Consider the following 18,975-nt stretch of genomic DNA (forward strand, 5'->3'; position numbering starts at 1 on the left):
CGAACTAAATTGGAAAAATTGTTTTTATTTTTAATTACTCCTCACAGTAGTCCTGCATGGCTCAATATTGGATCGTAAGCTAATTTAAATACGAATTAATAACGAATTATGAAAATAACGAACGAAATCACCCAAGCCTAATGGAAAACACAAGAATGGCCATCAGACTGGAAAAAATCCACTTATATCCCCATACCAATAAAGGGAAATGTTAAAGACTGCTCAAACTTCTGTACAGTGGCCCTTATTTCTCATGTCACGAAGGTCATGACCAAGATCCTGCAAGGAAGACTCCAGCAAGACACGGAGAGAGAGTGGCCAGATGGACAAGCTGGGTTCAGAAAAGGCAGAGGAAACAGAGACCAGATTGCCAATATCTGGACACTGGAGAATGGAGGAAGGCAGGGAAATTCAGAAAAAACATGTCTTTCTGTTTTATTGACTATTCTAAAGCCTTTGACTTTGCTTTAGAAGCAAAGCACCAGCTTTAGAAACAGTTTGCAAAATGGAAAGTAAAAGAAAAATGCTTTACTCCAGCAAACAAAATAAGCAAATGCAATTGGGAAAAGGAAACAAGGAAGTCTTACTACAGACACCAATGAAAGTCTTTGGCAAAGTCCCAACAAAATCAGCAAACAATAAAGGCACAGATCACAGAGTCACAAAGCAGGTTCCAACAGTAACAGAATTGTTGTTAGCAGCGAAAAGCTAAGTTCTCCTGCTTCTGATTTTCATCCCATGCAGGAGGGCTTAGGGTGTCACCCAATTAGCTCATCAATCTCTTAGCAGCTAATCGAACTGACCACCGCCTGTTCTCTGACTCCCTCCATCTTTCTACAGAAGTAGGCACCTGCAAAGCCTCATTGTTGGATTCTTCATCCTCTCCCTCCAAGACCTGAGCACCTCCCTGCTCCCCTTCCTCTTCTGACAATGAGGAATCCTCAACACATATAGATGTTCTTTCTTTTCTTTTTCCTACAGTTACCGAGTTAACTTTTCCCCAACGGTAGAAAAAATCCTGGGATCTTTTACCCTAACCCTGAGCTGTTGTCTTTCAGAAAGAGCCGGTCTTCCCCTATCTAAGCTCAAGATTAGTTTTGGAGATGAAGTAATGAAGCTTTCTCAATGGCAGAGAAATCCAGAGATATTCCCTGTCCCAGCCATGAGCTACTGTCTTCTAGAAAGAGCAGGTCTTTCTCTATCTGAACTCAACGCCAGTTTCAAAGGCGAGAGGGTAACCTCGACCCTAATCTCAATCTCAATTGTACTCACAATGGCTTGTCCAAGCTTGCCTAGCTGGCCACCAGCACATCTGAGGCTTTTTCTATACTAAAGAAAGCAGGAGGGCTTTCCAAAATGGAGATCTCATCCCCAGGAAAAAGGGTGATCTCTAGACCAAAAGGATACCTTTTTAAACCAATAGCTGCAAGGGCTTGCAGGCTGGCTTCCAATCTCTGTTAATAATTAACTTTCAGGGTGCTGCTAAGACTGCAGCAACCCTGGGGAAAAAGCAAAGGGGTGCTATCTCAAGCAACTAAAGGGCAATGCAAACCAGGCTCCTGGAAGACGGAACAATGGGACAATGGCTTCAAACTACAGGAAAGAAAGAAGATTCCACCTGAACATTAGGAAGAATTTCCTATCTATGAGAGAGCCGTTCAGCAGTGGAACTCTCTGCCCCAGAGTGTGGTGGAGGCTCCGTCTTTGGGGGCTTTTAAACAGAGGCTGGATGGCCATCTGTCAGGGGTGATTTGAATGCAATATTCCTGTTTCTTGGCAGAATGGGGTTGGACTGGATGATGGCCCAGGAGGTCTCTTCCAACTCTAGGATTCTACAATTCTATGAAAGGAAGAGACCCAGGGTGAGTTTTAAGGTACATGACAGAATGACAAGAGGAGGAATGGGTCTCCCCATTTTGAAAATGTATTACTATGCCCATTGTAAGACAGGATTGGTTAATATTGAGAAACAAAAGATGATCACACTGAGAAGGAGAAAGTTTGAAATTTGGGATTCAAGCCTATCTTTAGTATAACAAGTCACTGCTGTTTGTATTGTTGTGGTTTGTATTTATTTACCAATTTTTATTTTTTTTAAAGGATGTATAATAAAAGCTGATTCAACCTTGAACAATCCCTTCCTAAGGAGATCATTCTGGCAAGTGTGGAATACATCTAAGAAGAGATATTATTCAAAGATGCCAGGATGGTGTTCTCCGCATGGAGATTTGATTAGAAGAGACATCTCTTTGGAAGGAAGGTTGTTGACTTACAACAAGTTGTTAGTACCACTGTGTTTCCCCAAAAATAAGGCACTGTCTTATATTTATCTTTCCTCCAGAAGGACTCTATGGCTTATTTTCAGGAGGTGTCTTGTTTTTATGAAGTACTAGCTGTACCTGCCACAGGTTGCTGTGGCCAACCTTCCCTCCTTCTTTCTCTCCTTCTTTCCCTCCTTCCCTTTTCTTCTTTCCTTCTCTCCTTCCTTCCGTCTCTACCTCTTTCCTTCCTCCCTTTTTCTTTTCTTTTCCTTCCCTTTCTCTTTCTTCCTTCTCTGCCTCTTTCCTTCCTTCCTTTGCTTTTTGCTTCCATCCTTTCTTTTCTTCCCTCCCTCTTTCTTTCTCTTCTTCCTTCGCTCCCTCTTTCCTTCCTTTTCTTTTTTCTTTCCTTCTCTCCTTCCTTCTTTCTCTACCCATTTCATTCCATCCCTCTTTGTTTCCTCTTTCTCTCCTTTCTTCCTTCTGTACCTCTTTCCATCCCTCCTTCCTTCCTTTGCTCTTTGCTTCCATGCTTCCTTCTCTCTTTCCTTCCTTCCTTCCTTCTTTCTTTTCCCCTTCCTTCCCACTCTCTTCCTTCCCCTTTTCCTGTATGTCGTTTATCTTTTTGTCATTTATCTTTTGGGTTTTTTTAAATCCTTTCCATTTTTTTTGTGGGGCGGGGGGGGGGGGTGTTATGATTGATGGTCATTCATTGGTCTGTTATAATTGCTGTAGCCATCCTTCCCTCCCTTTTTTCTCTCTCTCCTTCCTTCCTTCCTCCCTTCCTTCCCTCCCTTTTTCCTTTGTTCCTTCCTTTTTTCTTTCCTTCTCTCTTTCCTCCCTCCCTCCCCCTTTTCTTTTCCTTCTTTCTACCCTTTATTCCTTCTCTACTTCTTTCTTTCCTCCCTTCTTTTGCTCTTTGCTTCCATCCATCCTTCCTTCTTTCTTTCCCACCCTCTTTCAATCCTTTCTTCTCTCCCTCTTTCCTTCCCTTCTCTACCTCTTGCCTGGTCTCTGGCAGTAAGGGATGTAGCCCTTGCTGTAGCCCTCAGCCTTGCTGGGCTGGGCATGGGGCAGGCGGGAGGCACTTTTTGGGGCACGCCTCGCTCACCCAGCGCCGCCCCTTCTTGGCTGCGGGGTGCCCATGGCTGCGGGGTGCCTTCTGTTTGGGGGTTTTTGGGGGCACACAGGCAGGCTCATATGGAAGGCGCCCTGCGGCTGCGGCAGAAAGAAGGGGCCAATATGGGTGAGCAAGGCCCACCTCTCAAAATGCCTCCTGCCCCCCCCCCCCTCAGACCCTGCAAGGCCCTGCAAGGCTGAGGGCTGCAGAGTGCCCAGGCAAGGGAAGGTGAAGCCTGGCAAGCAGTGTCCACACGAAGCAGCCACCCGCCCGCCTCTCCAGGGGGAAAGAAGAAGGAGAGGTCTGTGTTTGGTGGGGCTGACAAAGAGAGGAAGGTGACTGGGAGAGAGAGAAGGAAGGAGGGCCCATGCTTGGAAAGGGACTCCATGGCGAGGCTTCTCTTCCCTCACAACAGTTGGTGCTTCATTCTTCTCGTGCAATGGGGTGAGGGGCTTTTGCACATGCTCTGTAAGGCATTTTTCTTTTTGGGGAGTTTTAAGTTATTTCCCCTTCATTTTTTACCTTTTTTTTGTTTGAAAGACATAGATCGGATTAGAATGTGTTTTGCTGCCAAAATTGGTGTCATTTGGTCCAGTGGTTTTTGAGTTCTGTCAATCAATGAACATTACATTTTTATTTATATAGACTAGCCTTCCCCTGCCACGCATTGCTGTGGCCCAGTCTGTTTATATGTGTTTTGCGTGCATATATATGTGTGTATGTGGGTGTATATATGTGTTTGCATATATATGTGTGTGTGTGTGTGTGTATGTGGGTGGGTGTATATATGTGTGTGCTTGTCTATATGCATATTTGTGTGTATATATGTATGTATGTGGATATGTATATGTGTGTGCATGTGTATAATGTATATGTGCATGTGTATATGTATATATGTGTGTGTTGCGGAATATACGTTACCCAAGATCATTTAGAGCACAATCAGGAAGGAAAAGAACGGAGACAGCAGTCGATTTCAGGCTTTACTATCAAGCTCAATAGGGTGTACAGAGCACAATGTCTGCCACAAGTTGGAAGTCGGACTTGCTTCAGTATTTATAGCATAAAGTCACTGGGTTATACATGCGCAGAAATAACCTGACATTTACACAGTACAATCATTAACAGTTGTTCTTCATGTATAGTTGCCAAGGACACTCTTTTGGCAAGGTCATGATGACTCCAAACATTTGCCCACTTTATATAACTATTAACCTTTTACCTCTTATTTCCAGATGACATGTTCAATTGGTCTTAATTTCCTTGATCTCTTAATGATTTATAGTTTTATATATTTATAATATAAGATTTGATTAAGGTAATCTCCTTTTAATTAAATTCAGCCTCAATTATTTAGTTAATATGAAAACTAAGGAAATTTGTTTAAAATAAAAGAATTTCTGAAATTGCCTGCTATTTACATTAAATAGTCAGGAGATGGTGCTCTCTCACCATATGACCTTAGATATTCCAAGTCTTGGATCAATATATATTGATTTTCTTATGTGCAGCCAGGTTGCTGGTCAACGTCCAGCTTAAAGATAAACATTCGGCTTGTTCAAATATATGTTTTAGAACAAGTCATCCTAACCTCTTTATTGATTTATACCATCTGCTGATTTTCTTCCTTACTCTGCAAAATCTCGTCTTAACTGTCAGAACCTAGGTAAGACCCTCTGTTCATTTTAAATTATGATTATTATTTTATTTTTCTCCTAACGGCTGCCACATGTGTATGTATATGTATGTGTGTATATGTGTATATTTGTGTGTGTTTGTGCATACATATATGTGTGTATGAATGTGTGCATGTGCATATGTATATGAGTGTACGTGTATATGTTTATTTTGGGTTTTTTTTAAGTCTGTTCCGCTGGGGTTTTGTGTGTGTGTGTGTGCGTGTGTTTATGGGTGATGGACACTCGTTGGCCTGATAGGTGTCATGTGTCCAAATTTGGTGTCAATTTGTCTAGTGGTTATTGAGTTATGTTAATCCCACAAACGAACATTACATTTTATTTATATAGATGGTACAACAATCTGCATTTCTTGGAGGATCTCTCTGGGCTCAGGAGCAGACTGCTTGCTGAAGCTTTCCCCCCATCTATCCCCTGGTGTCAGCTCACAGCAGCTGTTCCCAATGAAGACACAGGACTCCGATCCGTTATCAGAGAGAATTTTTACTACTGGATACATGAACATATGAAAAGCCGAGATTGACCAGCAGCTGCTGGTCACTCCTTTTATACACTCCCCCTCATTTGAAGTTACAATTCCCGCCGAGTGGAAAACCCCGCGCAATGTTCCCGCCGAACTATAAACCGTTGTTCTCCAAGGTCGACAGCTGCAGAGCTCTTATCAAAGTCTTACGTCAGGACCCTAGTTTTCAGCGCCAAAACTGAGGGCCTGGAAACTGGATCCTGACACCCTGGTGTTTGTGTGGGGTGAGAGAGACCCACAGACTCTTGCTGGTCAGTGCTGGGGAGCAGCAGCTTTACAGAGATCAATGCAGGTTAAGGACTGGTACCAAAAGCAGAAGTGTGAATGTATAGTGGCATCTAAAGGGAATAGGATAATAAGTGGTAGAAATCAACAGACAAAGAGTTTGAGGTGCATAGAGCAATTCCACTAGTGACATGTCTAATATATTTTTATTCATGTGGGTATGTTTTGAATGATGGTTTTAGATATAGCTTATTTATTTATTTATTTGTCATGTCAGGGCAACAAGTCAATTGTATTCCATTTCTAACAGAACAAAACAAACAAACAAACAGACAAAACACAAAATTTGCAAGTTTGGTAGTTGATTAAATGTCCTTTGACCAGTATCTGGCCCCTTGGAGTGCCTCTGGTGTTGCCGCAAGAAGGTCCTCCCTTGTGCATGTGGCAGGGCTCAGGTTGCATTGCAGCAGGTGGTCAGTGGTTGGCTCTTCTCCACACTCGCATGTCATGGATTCCACTTTGTAGCCCCATTTCTTGAGGCAGTCTGTTCAGCGTCTTCCAAGTCGCCCAGTCTCCCGTGTGCCCAGGGGGAAGTCTCTCATTTGGTATCACCCATGGATTGAGGTTCTGGGTTTGAGCCTGCCACTTTTGGACTCTTGCTTGCTGAGGTGTTCCAGCAAGTGTCTCTGTAGATCTTAGAAAACTATTTCTAGATTTAAGTCGTTGATGTGCTGGCTGATACCCAAACAAGGGATGGGCTGGACATGTCTCTGCCTTGGTCCTTTCAGTATTGGCTGCTGCTTCCCGGCAGATGTCAGGTGGTGCAATACCGGCTAAGCAGTGTAATTTCTCCAGTGGTGTAGGGCACAGACACCCCATGATAATGCGGCATGTCTCATTAAGAGCCACATCCACTGTTTGGGCGTGGTGAGATGTGTTCCACACTGGGCATGCATACTCAGCAGCAGACTAGCATAGCGCAAGGGCAGATGTCTTCACTGTGTCTGGTTGTGATTCCCAGGTTGTGCCAGTCAGCTTTTGTATGATATTGTTTCTAGCACCCACTTTTTGCTTGATGTTCAGGTAGTGCTTCTTGTAGGTCAGAGCACGGTCCAGAGTGACTCCCAGGTATTCGGGTTTTTCTCCCCATAATATATAATACTAACACTACTGCATTTAGATATAGCTGTGCTAGATGCAGTAGTGTTAGTATTATATCTTATGAAAAAATATTGTTTTTCTTTCTAGGTTCTTTATCCTTTATATCTGAATAAAAATAAATTAAAAATAAATAGTGCGTGTGTAAAGCAGTGGGACAATGATGCTGGGGAAAATGGAAGGTAAAAGGAAGAGGGGCCAACCAAGGGCAAGATGGATGGATGGGATCCTTGAAGTGACTGGATTGACCTTGAAGGAGCTGGGGGTGGTGACGGCCGACAGGGAGCTCTGGCGTGGGCTGGTCCAGGGGGTCACGAAGAGTCAGAAACGACTGAATGAATGAACAACAACAAAAGCAATGGGAGCAATGCACAGAGGCTGAGCTTGGTCATTTTCCCTCAGAACACTTTGTATTGAAATATGTATTTCTTAGTCAAGTGATCAGCCATCGAACAGCTGTCTGGACAAATAAGGCAGCGTTGAACTGGCAATGTATTTATTTATTTATTTATTTATTTACAGCATTTATATACTGCTTTTCTCACCTCGAAGGGGACTCTAAGCGGTTTACACATAGATAACGGCAAAAATTCAATGCCTTACAACTACAATAGTAAAACCATACTTTTAACATAGATCATATTAAAAACAGTACATCATCAAATATCAAAGCAGTTATTAAAACCATAAAACAATCTCATCAGTCGAGTCACCGTTCCAGTCCTTGTCCCACTAAAAGCTGCATACATCTATTGTCAGAAGGCCTGGTCCCAGAACCATGATTTTAATTTTTTTTCTAAAAGTCAGGAGCGAGGGAGCAGATCTTACCTCCTTTAGGAGTGTGTTCCATAGGCGGGGGGCACAGAAAACCAGATCCAGTGTGTGTCCAGCACTGTGGGTGGGACCTGATACTAATTGGGACAGGCCCATGCTTGCCATGGCACCCATGAAGTCCTGTGCCGCTCCTGACAGAGTGGTCTCAGCATGAACATTGAAGTCCCCCAGCACAATGAACCATTGGGACTCCAGCGCTAGGCCTGAGACCACTGGCTAGCTCAGGTAGGGAGACTGTAGTGCAGCGGGGTGGTCGGTACACTAACAGAATCCCTATCCTGTCCCTGTCACCGACCTTCAGGCTGACACACTCAAACTGTGGGATGGGGCATCTGGTCAGGGGGATAGAATCCTTATAGACAATTGTGACACCCCCTCCCCGCCCTCCAGATCTCACTTGGTGCTGCACAGAGTAACCTGGTGGACAAATCTGGGAGAGATTAACACCCCCCCCCCCAGCCTCATCCAACCAGGTCTCCGTTATACAAGCCAGGCCAGCCTGTTCTTCAAGGATTAGGTCCTGGATAATTGATGTTTTTCCATTAACTGACCCAGCATTGAGCAGCACCACTCTCGACCTGGGGGGACCGCCATCCTGGGTACTCAGCTTAATTTTGTCAGGAGCCCGGTTTAAATTTGTAAGAGTTCTTTCATAAATTTTTGGCCGAATTGGAAATTTAGCATTTCCACATGAAGCCGAATTGGTAATTTAGATCTATCACTAATACTAGGCCGCATTGATAAATTGGGTCTCCCTTTTCCGCATCTTCCCCTACCAGTCACCACCTCAATGGGGGCCCCCTGCCCAGGATCCACCCCCTCCCTGCTTTGGCCATTTCCCCCATCTCCGGTCCATGTTCTAAAGGACAATCCCTGATTTAAAACATAATCATTACATATTAATATTGGTCTCCCGTCAGCACATCCCCTCACCCTGCAATCTCCACCTCCCTCCAATTTGTCTTTGTGTATCTTTAGACAATGCACAAAGTGCTAATGCAAATATAAAGTGCCAAGTAAATAGCAGCAACATAGGTATAGTGGAAGACAGTATTCAATATAAAGTGCAGGGCAGGCTTCAAATATATAAAGTGCAATGGGAGTCAGTGTAAAGTGCGGGGCAGGCCTCAAATATGTAAAGTGCAATGGGACCAGGCTTAATGACACAGACAATTATAGCAGCAAAAATTAAGAGCAGCAGTCTAAATAGCAGAAGGAACAGTCAACAAGGTCTATATTTTATGAAATAATAATGATGATTAAATTAATTTATGATGGACTTCAGATGTGACTTTGTAGCAGTGATGTAATGAGGGAGCAGTTCCACTGGCCTAGAACTCAAACAACTGCTTCCCCAAGAGACCTGTGGAAGACCAGCCAGCATCAATTCGGGTCACAGTGGTTTTATCCCATCCCAGTATAGCAACTCCCCCCAATAAAGCTACCAATGATCAAGTCCAAATAACTATACTGCCCTGAGTCGCCTTCGGGCTGATATGGGTGGGATAGAAATAATGTAATGTAAATGTAAATGTATAGTTCTTGATGGACCCAAGAATGGACGGGTCTATGAATGTGGGACTGGATGTTGGAGGGGTCTCTAAGATGGCGGCAGCATTCATCTCCACGTTTCCAGGGGCTCCGATGAGATCGGGCCGCAGCCGAGCCGCTGATGGAAATGGCCCAGGCCTGCTCAGCAACAGCTCTTGCAGTTCTTGTAGTCCAGAAGGCAGGCAGCAGGAATGCTGGCGTAGAAGCTCTTACCTTCTGGACTGTTTCTGCCACTGACACCAGGAGGCTCTTAAAGGGTCCAATGACTCACCCCACGCAATGTCTCGTCTAATAACATGGAGATAATCTACTGCCACATTCATTTGGACTATGGTAAGCACTGCTGAGCTTACAATTATTGCAAGTTAAAGGAACCTGTCTCCAGCAAAGGATCACTGGCTTGTCTTGCGCTGGAGCCACGACAAGGCGGTGATCAGACTTCAGTCACTTTCACAGTATTTTCTACTTTTGATTCAAAATTCCTGTTGCCCCCTCTCTCTTCCCTTTGTGTTGGTCCAGTCTTTTCCGTTCCTGGATCAAAATCAAATTTTCCCTTCCGTTTCTGTATCGAAATCAAACTTTTAGATTGTAATGTGTACAATGAATCAAAGAACACCTTCATGCTCATGCAGCCCATTTTCCAGAACATCTCGTCAAAGTTATAGCTGTTTCCACTCTTTATCGTATTGTTGGCAAAGAGTGCAGAGTTATTGAACTTGAAGTGGACAGGAGTCCCACTGCCATCTTTGGCACACGGCACTTGGGCTGCTTCAATGGCCTCCAGGACAGGAGGGGTCTGTCCATCTGCAAAGTTGACCAGGACTTGGATGTGGTCCTTCATGTCCTTCCCCAGACTGAGGAGAACACAGTCAAACATGTATCTCTGGGCAGGTGTCAAGCAAGACAAAGAGGCCTGCAACACAAGGCAGATAGCATCCAGGTGGTCGGTGTCCGGCAAGGTGGACAAAAACTCCCCAATGTCCTCCATTATCAAGACGATGTGCCCTCCTACTTCTGTATAATCCAATATTGGGATTTCAATGAATGTGAGGGAATAGGGGATCTGAAATCCCTCCTGATAATGCAACACATAGACATTTATGTCAGAAGTTTGTCTTTCAGCTTGGCGTCTGTGGGTCTCTTCATGAATGAGTTTGAATCGGAATGCATCTTCCCATTGGACACCTAGGATGTAGTTGATCATCCCGTTGATGAGGGTGGTCTTCCCTGATCCCGTTGTTCCCATCATTATGATAACTTTGTTGGGGACTCTTGGGTTCTCTTCTCCAAGAAGATATGTTGAGCCACCTGATGTCCCCTTTAATGGAAGAACATAGATTGAGGGTTGTCCTTCAACCACCAGCTGGCTTTTTGGGAGGTACTTTTGAACTAACCTGTCTTCTTCATGCAGGGATGTAGAAACCTCTACCTCTTCACTGGGAACACCCTGATCCCCATTGGCACACACTGCAGACACTCGGAGTTTGTATAGTGACTGAGGACTCAGCCCACTAATCTGGAAGAATTCTATTTTTCTCCCTGTTCTTCTTTCATTCCATTCAACTTTTCCTTCACTATTCTCATTTTCAACTCTGTACTCCACTTTGTACTCCTTTAGAAGAACATCAACACTGATGGCACTGGGATTCCCCCAGGAAACAGAAATCATAGAGGACCCCACACTCTCCTTCCTGGGCTTCCCAGGAGGTCCAACGGGAAGGGTCTTCACAGACTGGGTGACGTTGCTGGTCTCACTGAGGCCTGGCTTGCACCTAGCAGCGTATTGGAACTGGTACTTCCTGTTTGGGCTTAGACCGCTTAGTAGGAAGGTCTCCTGGTTGCTCTCCGTGTTCATGGACTTCCAGTTCTCTTCTCCCTCAATCCTGTACTCTACCTGGTAGCTGGTGATATTCTCTCTCCCGTATTCCGCTGGTTGAAAGGTCAGCTGGACACTGTCATGTCTAATTCCACTGACAAGAAGAGGGAGAGGTTTTGAGGGAAGGTCAAAGCTGCAATTGACCAGCTCACCATCTTCATAGAAGTAAATAGAAGCTCCTGGGTTGTCCTTGTCTGGGACGGAGGACACAACAAACCGCAGCTTCCCATGTGACTTATTGACACGGGAAAAGTCCGAGATGGATCTGGCAGCTTTCCGAGCTCTTTGGGATATCTGTTTGCACTCAAACCAGGCCTGGCATTCAGAGTTCGCTATTTCTTCCAAACCTTCTTTATGAAGATAATGTTGTAAATTGGCTAAAAATGGTTCCTTATCATGTAACGAAGTAAATGTAAAGCTGATGACAAATTCATTCTGGGGGTCAAGCACTATTTCATCCAGTTTGCTGTCAGAGGAGAGAACTTCTATCCCACTGAGGATAGCAAGATAAGAGTTCACAAAATGCATCTCCCGCTCCTTTATCTTCAGAAAGTCCTGGAGATTTTGGCTGTTGAAGGGGGACTGGTTCACAGACCTCAAGATGTCAGCCAGGGCACCTTCCTCTTTTCCTCCTCCCCGGATGGAAGGCAGGGTTCCTGCCAGATCTTTCTGGAAAGTCTGCCTGTGCTGCTTGCAGAGGTCCCGAAAATGCTGGATGTTCTTCTTGATTTCTGGGAAGGTGTTGGCAATGGGATTCTTCCCCAGGTCACTACATCTCATGTCAATTTCACTGAGTTCCTCCAGAATATTTTGGGCATCAAAGATAAGCGCTAGGCTGATCTCTCGTACCATCTTGGCCGCCCTGGAATCCATCTTGGTCAATGGGTACAGCCAGACCTTGATGGGCACAGCTTTCTCTCCATTGTCTCCCATCATTTTGGGAAGAGTGGAGTACACTTGCATGGCATCTTGAAAATTCACTGGATTGCTCTCTAGAGAAAAGTCTCCATGGAACTTGCAGCTGAAGTTCTCAGCATGGGATTTCTCCTTGCCTTCCTTTTTTATCTCTGATTTTATTTCTCCTTGACCTACAATAGATACTGCCTTTTTAATCACCGCCTGGAGATTTCCCTCTATCTCTTCCACAGACTCGGAAGAGGAAACTTCTCGGTCAAAGACAAAGAAAGCCTGGGCTCCATACAAGATGGCCGTGACAACATGGGTGGCGGTCCCATGCTCAAAGACACTTGGGTGAGAGATGTTTTGGACTCCCAGGTGACTCATGGTCAGCTGTTCATACCTGGTGGTGGCTTTGTACTGCAAGGTGACTCTGGCCTGTTGATTGGAGGTCTTGGTATCTTGGAGGAATTTGGCAGAGCCTTCCAGTTCAACCAGTTCTCCCAGTAAACTGGCCTTGAGGGAGGCAGAAACATTGAGGGCAGAGGCCTTGTCATCAATGGAGTCAGATGCAATGATCTCAAATTGCGTTTTTGGCTGGGGTCTGATGCTCACATCCTTCTGAAGGGAGTCCGGGTCCCAAAGGGTGATCCCTGAAGTGAAACAGAGGAAAACGGATAAAGCTCAGCAACACTGAGGGAGAAATACAAAATGTGAGCATCCCAAATGACTCTCTCTGAAAACATTGGAGGACTGAAAATGTTGCTAGGGATGTGATGAAAATTCATTGTGTTTGGGGACTTCTGGTGGGGAAGATGCTGGCGGGACAGCCTCAATGAGGAGCTCCTCAAAGGTGTAACCATGTAGAGGGGTCTGGTAGAGCAATAGCTTCTCACCTCCTGACGGATCGAGATCAGGAAGTGTTCAAAACCCATTCTCCAGTTCCGAAGGTCCCAAAGATCTCTCCCCCCTCAAGAGAGAGAGATCGAGTGGATCCGGACAGTGCAATGGCAAGCGGACCTCTCTGTGGGAAGCAAGCTGGAAGGGTTTGCAATAACTGCTGGCCTCCCCACTTTTAAATTCTAAGAAGAAAAGAAATGGAAGAAACCTCCAATCGTGGAGACCAAGGAGACGTAAGTTTCCAAGAAACTAATTCTGTGTCAGAGTCCAGAATTGATTATCCCTTCCCCCTACCTGGGTAACGGGATTGAGACTCAAAGAATTGGAAGAAATTCAATTAGAAATCTTAATAGATGACCGAACAACTTATCGAATAAATTTAATGAATTCTCGGGAGGAACAAATTGATTATAAGAATATAATATAAGAACTGAAGGAACTTGTTAACCATACCTACGAATCCATGAATTGATAAATCTTAAGAAAATAAACAAATAAATTGGATGTAAAATAAAGGACAGAACCTACTCCCGTATTAATTTGATGAATTTATGAAATTAAAAAAAAAAGGATTTAAAAGGATTAAATAATTAATTAAAGAGAGAAGAGCTACTGACCTTGGGCACCACATTGTTGAGTCTACGGCGGCTTCTCTATAAACAACCCAGTTGGTAGGTGGGGGGAAAGAAACCCCGCGAAGGAAAAGAGGAAGCAGGAAGCAGAAGCTGGATAGATGCAAAGATGCAAAGAGGGCAAAGAAGGAGGGCGGAGGCAGTAGCAGGAAGGGCAACGTATGGCGTACAGCGGAAGCTGAGTGACGTAAGATGCAAGACGTAAGGGCGGAAGAAAGAAGCGCTGGGAAAAACGTAGGGACGGAAGAGAGAAGCGCTGAAAAAGAAACGGGTGGGGGAAAAAAAATAGAATAAAGGAAAAGAAAAGGAAAGAATTAACATAAAATACAGGATTAAGGGGAACCCCGAAGATAACGAAGGAATACAAGTGGTGAAGTGAGTAAAGAGATGGGAACGGAGTCAGACGACCGGGTAAGAAGTAGGGGAAAGTCAGATGATGGATCTATGGGAGGCAAGGGAGATAAACGACAGGAGCGGATCTACGGGAGGCATGAGTTGAGAGGAAGAAAGGGAGTAGAAGATAGAGATAAAAGAAGCTTAATAGAGAGGTTAAACAAGACTTAATAGGAGAGAAATTAGAGGTTATTGGAAAGAAAGGGCTTTGGGAAAAACAATTTATGAAAATTGAATCAATCGACATTAATTGAATTAATTGAAAAATTAATTGAGAAAAAAGGAATTGATCTATGAAACAATATAAATTAAATTAAGTTAAAATTGCTGAATTCATTTAATTATTCTGATTAAGAATTAATTGATTTAAATTGATGATAATTGATTATATTTGGGTAAATATATATAAATATACATAAATATTAAATCTTTAATATTAAGTCTGTGATAAATAAAAAAATCTTACCCTTCCCCTCCTTTTGATTTAAAATGGCTGCTCCAAAAGCGAAGATGGAAAAAGAAAAAGATTTGAAAATGCTTATGAGAAGAGCGTCTCAGGGTTCTGAGGAGACGAACATGAAAGACATATTGAAAGAAATACATATCTAGACATGTTTCATTATTTCTGAACGTATATTTTCTGATTATATATGAGATTGTGTCAAATAATAAAAAAACAGAAAAAAAGAAAGAAATACAAAAATTGTCTCAAAAACAAGATGCAGTTCAAAAGGAAGTATGTGAAATTGCCCAGAAACAAGATATGAATTATAAGTTGCAAGAGGAATTGATGGAAATGAGAAAAGAAATAAAAGAAGAATATGGAGCAATCAAAAAAAGACATAAATCAATTATATGGAGAAACCAAGGAGTTAAAGAAAGACCAAGTGAAGATGGAGGAGAATCAAAACAAAATCCAAAAGAAGATGAAAGAATTGGCTAACTAAAAGAATTGGAGAACTGAAGAATGTCAAAATAAAGAATAACCTGATTAAAAAATATTGGCTGAACACAAGAAAAATGGAAGAAGCTCTTGAAATTGTGAAACAGCAAATCACGGCAACAGCCAAAAAAATTGAGCGATATGAAGCTAGAGTCGTCCAATACAAACAAAATCAACTCTTCCAATCTGATCAGAGGTGGTTCTACCAGAGTCTGAATCAGCAGGTGGCTGTGAAAAATGAAAAACCAGGGTGGGGGGGGGGGAAGCTACACATGCATTCTGGAAAGATCTGTGGGAAACAGAAAAAGGTTATAACAAAAAAGCTGAGTGGATAAAATACTTAAAAATAAATTTTCAGATAACAAAATGAGAACCTTGGAAATAACAACAGAAATGATCACTGAAAGAGTGAAGAAAGTCAAGAACTCGACATCACCTGGCAATGATCAACTGCACAGATTTTGGCTTAAATATCTGATTAGCCTGCACTCAAAAATGGCTGAACAATTCAATGAGATGCTGCAAACTGGAAACATCAGCAAATGGATAACAACTGGGAAGACATATTTGATACAGAAAGATCCAGCAAAAGGGACAATACCAGGAAACTATAGGCCAAGAACATGTCTGCCTACAATGTTCAAACTGCTGACAGGAATAACAGCTGATCAAATCCAGGATTATTTGGAGGAAAATAACATCTTGCCAGTAGAACAAAAAGGCAATAAAATAAGAACTAGGGGCACGAAAGATCAGCTTCTAATTGACAAAATGATACTGGAGAATTGCAGAAGCCAGAAAACAAACCTCTATACAACTTGGATTGATTAAAAAAAAGCATTTGACTCACTGCCACATTGTTGGATTATCAAATGTCTAGATGTCATCGGGGTTTGCGAAAATATTAGAAACTTCACCGAAAATCCATTGAAACAATGGAAAACTGAGTTGTTCATGGGCAATGAACGTTATGGAACTGTTAACATCAAGAGAGGAATTTTCCAGGGTGACTCACTATCACCACTGCTGTACATCATTGCAACGATCCCTCTGTCAGTAATTCTACAGAAAACAAGCCTGGGCTATCAAACAGCAAGAAATTCACCAAAAAATTTCCCACTTGCTGTACATGGATGATCTAAAGCTTTACGGAAAATCCTCTATTTCTCTTTCACTTTTGCCGATCTTCCCTTTTTGCCACACACACACACACACATATATGCACTTGCAATGAAAAACTGGGATGACAATGTCAGCCCAGGTCTGAATGGAACTGAAGTCTAGAAACTGTTGGGATCCTTCAAAGTCTGTGTATGTGCCCATTTGCTAAAATGTCCTTGCCCACCTCAGGCATTGAGAGACCAGCCCTTACCTGGGATGAGGGTGTCCTTCCGGCAGTCGTAGAGCATTCCCAGCTGGAAGGGACGGCCCAAGGCGGGTATCGCAATGGTGTCCTCTGATGGGGTCATGGCTCAGGTGCCTGGGGTCGCTCTACTCTCTGCCTCTCTGCTGGAAACAAGAGGAGTGATGGAAGCAGGACAGATTGTTTAGCCAAAGAGAGGAGCAGGGAGAAGACAGACAAAGGTCAGAACCACAAAAGTAACTCCCAGAAAAGTGAAGGGTGCTTCTGGCAGATACTGCATTGTGAAGCAATGGCAAGCCTGGTCACTTATTTATTTATTTAAAACTTTTCTATCCCGATCTTCTCCACCTCCACAGAGGGACTCAGACCAGCTAACAGCAAAAATTCAAAGCAATATTCAAGGAGATTGCTCTTGTAATTTTTTAAAATGATATTTATAAAATTTTTGAAAATTTCCTAAAAATCCATGGATAAGAAAACTTTGGAGGGTTAAGAGTTGCAAATGTGTTCAACCATTTTATTTATTTATTTATTTATTTACTTCATTTTTATACCGCATTTTTCAGCCTTTAGCAGGCGACTCAATGCGGTTTACAGTGCAATTAAAACACGACAGTACAACAACAGGATCGGCGACATTGATCCACAACATTTAACGATCAGACAGGACAAATCAACAAACAACATATATAGCGTCTTAATTGAAATCGGATCCGTTCTCATAGTCGTTGTGCCGTTCCTATGTTCCATTTACCGACTTCCTTAATTAGTTGCATTGCTTAGCCAAACGCTTGTTCGTACAGCCAGGTCTTGACCATTCTCCGAAACGCCAGCAACGAAGGTGCCTGTCTGATGTCTGCCGGCAAGGCATTCCATAGCCGAGGGGCCACCACTGAGAAGGCCCTATCTCTCGTCCCCGCCAAGCGCGCCTGTGACGCAGGCGGGATCGAGAGCAGGGCCTCCCCAGACGATCTTAATGTTCTAGTCGGTTCATAGGTGGAGATGCGTTCGGAGAGGTAAGCAGGGCCAGAACCGTTTAGGGCTTTATAGGCTAAAGCCAGCACCTTGAATTGTGCCCGGTAGCGAATTGGCAGCCAGTGGAGCTGGCTCAGCAGAGGAGTGGTGTGCTCCCTGAGTGCCGCTCCCGTTAGCAACCTGGCTGCCGAGCGCTGGACCATCTGGAGCTTCCGGGCAGTCTTCAAGGGCAACCCCACGTAGAGCGCGTTGCAGTAATCAATCCGGGATGTAACCAGAGAGTGGACCACCGTGGCCAAATCAGACTTCCCAAGGTACGGGCGCAGCTGGTGCACGAGTTTGAGTTGTGCAAATGCTCCCCTGGACACCGCCGAAACCTGGGGTTCCAAGCTTAGCGAAGAGTCCAGGATCACACCCAAGCTGCGAACCTGCGTCTTCAGGGGGAGTGTAACCCCGTCCAGCACAGGCTGTAACCCTATACCCTGTTCGGCCTTTCGACTGACCAGGAGTGCCTCTGTCTTATCTGGATTCAATTTCAATTTGTTCGCCCTCATCCAGTCCGATACAGCGGCCAAGCAACGGTTCAGGACCTGAACAGCCTCCTTAGTAGTAGGTGGGAAGGAGTGACAGAGTTGGACGTCATCTGCGTACAGATAACACCGCACCCCGAAACTCCGGATGATCTCTCCCAACGGCTTCATGTAGATGTTAAATAACATGGGGGACAATATTGAGCCCTGCGGAACCCCACAAGTCAATGGTTGTGAGGTAGAGCAGTTGTCCCCCAGCAACACCTTCTGAGTACGATCCTCTAGGAAGGACCTGAGCCACTGCAGAGCAGTGCCACCAAGGCCCATTCCCGCGAGGCGTCTCAGAAGGATACCGTGGTCGACGATATCGAAGGCCGCTGAGAGGTCCAGCAGAACTAACAGGGACACACTCCCCCTGTCTAGCTCCCTGCGCAGATCATCCACTAAGGCGACCAAGGCTGTCTCGGTACCATGTCCCGGCCTGAAACCAGACTGTGCCGATCTAGATAATCAGTGTCTACCAAGAATGCCTGGAGTTGTGAGGCCACCACACGTTCCAGGACTTTGCCCAAAAAGGGAAGATTGGAAACAGGCCGATAGTTGACGAATTGAGTGGGGTCCAGTGATGGTTTTTTCAACAGCGGTTTTATCACAGCTTGTTTTAAGCTGGCTGGAATTTTGCCTTCCCGAAGGGAGGCATTAACCACCACCTTCACCCACTCGGCCAATCCCCCTCTGGCCTCCTTTAGAAGCCAGGATGGGCAGGGGTCTAGGATGCATGTGGTTGCCCTCATTCCTCCAAGTATCTTGTCCACATCCTCAGGTTTCACCAATTGAAATGAATCCAACGAAATCGGATAAGCAGATGCTCGTGTTACATCCTCTGAGACTGCCGTTAACATGGTGTCCAGGTCAGAACGGATCAAAGCGACTTTGTCCGCAAAGAACCGAGCAAATGCTTCACAGCGGGCCGTCGAGTTGTCAGGGTTTCCATCCGGCGTGGTGGGATTTAATAGACCTCTGACAACTCGAAACAGCTCAGCCGGACGGTTCTTTGCGGACGCATTATTGGCCGCAAAGAAAGATTTCTTTGCCGCCTT

Source organism: Anolis sagrei, chromosome 6, assembly GCF_037176765.1.
Source record: "Anolis sagrei isolate rAnoSag1 chromosome 6, rAnoSag1.mat, whole genome shotgun sequence".
Taxonomy (NCBI): domain Eukaryota; kingdom Metazoa; phylum Chordata; class Lepidosauria; order Squamata; family Dactyloidae; genus Anolis; species Anolis sagrei.